This window comes from Poecilia reticulata, linkage group LG12, assembly GCF_000633615.1.
Source record: "Poecilia reticulata strain Guanapo linkage group LG12, Guppy_female_1.0+MT, whole genome shotgun sequence".
Taxonomy (NCBI): domain Eukaryota; kingdom Metazoa; phylum Chordata; class Actinopteri; order Cyprinodontiformes; family Poeciliidae; genus Poecilia; species Poecilia reticulata.
Genome location: NC_024342.1, coordinates 24,092,476 through 24,094,156, shown reverse-complemented (window position 1 = coordinate 24,094,156; position 1,681 = coordinate 24,092,476).

Here is a 1,681-nt window from a genome sequence, read left to right as displayed (position 1 = left end):
TTACACATGACACCAGTCCCCCAACTAGAACTTAATCGCACACAGCCTCAAGTATCTTTCCATCTTTAATATGAACCTGGTCGACTCCAGAATGTGCTGAGCTGGACTGCCCGAGATAATTATGGTAAATTAAGAGTGAAAATAAATTGTAGCCTAAAGAAAACTCAGAAGACACACTGAATGGATAGTATGGATAGTAGAATGGGAAGCTAAGAGAAAGTGTTAGTTCTTCACTGTGTGACAGTAGGAGTGTGGCTAACTGAAGAAGTGATTAGAAATCATGTACTTTTACTCACATAAAAGGTCAAATTGCACCAGCAAAATGGCTCTAATCATTAAACCATTTACAAAGTAAATGYCAAACTAAGCAAATACAAAACAATCAATATAAGCTGCATAAATCTTAAACTGTTTGGCCGGCAACATATTTTATGAGCTTACATTTGTGTTCATAAGTTTACATACCCTGGGAAATTCCAGTTTTTTCATTGTTGCTTTCATTGCTGTTAAATTACATCTTTTGTGGTGGCTGCAGTGGAGGCATTTTTTTATTTTTTATTTTTMCAGGTATTGAGCTGCACATTGTACTGGGTAAAAAGCCTCGAGTTCCAGTTCATTCTTAAGCTGTGGAGCATTAACTGCAGGTCTGAGTTCTCCCCAAAGTGGCTCAGTGATGCTGAGCTCTTAATACTAAGATGGTGATTCCAGAACCCTCACTTTTTCCTGCTGTACGCACTGACAGGTAGATGTGGCCTTGTGTTTCATTGTCATCCATTTTGTAACACTTTCTTTTTTCAGAAAGTTAGATTCTAGCTGAAGTTATTTGTGGGGCTTTCTTTGGATTCAGAACTATTTTGTGGACAGTTGTTGCTGAAATCTTTGTTGCTTCAACATAGTCTCTATGCTTTTACGTCTTCATTAGAGGTTGAATATTGCTGACTGACATTTTAAAGTCTGGATATATTTTTATATATATATATATATTTTTTGTACTTTTTTTTCGTAAAGTTTAAAAATCTTCTTCTGCAGTCCTTTGATGATTCTTAGCTCCGAATCCAGCATGTTTTATCCACTAAATGAAATATGCAAGGATCTATCAGGAATGCAGAATCATACTGACTGTTTATGCACACACACCAGTTACAACCACACAGATCACAGGGGAGGATGTTATCTTTAATAGACATTTAAGCCCATGTGGATCAACTTGTTTGTATGTTATCAGAGCAGAAGTTTTGAAGGTTTTCAACTCTATATTTGCAACCGTCAGCCTAAAAAAGTCTTAAAAATACATGATATATATATAAAAATATATATATTTCAGAAAAGCATGAGCCATTTGATKACTTAGAGGATTGAACTTGTTTTTCCACCTTTATCCACTTGATCTTTTTAGGTTTTTATTTAAAAAGATGTTTAACAATGTTGATTTACTATAGAAATATAGATAAGTTGTCAAATAAACTAAACTTGTATCAACAGAGAACATTTTCTTTTTAGTAGACATCTTTCGTTTTTAAATCCCTCACCAACAGTGTGCCTTCACCCCAATAACCGGCCTACAGTGAGTTAATAAAAAATTACATTTGCCTTGTTAGATTTCAAACAGTTAGAATTGGTGAGATGGAAAACATTAAATTTGTCTACGTTGAGCAGTGACTATCTCATGCAAGACTTTTTA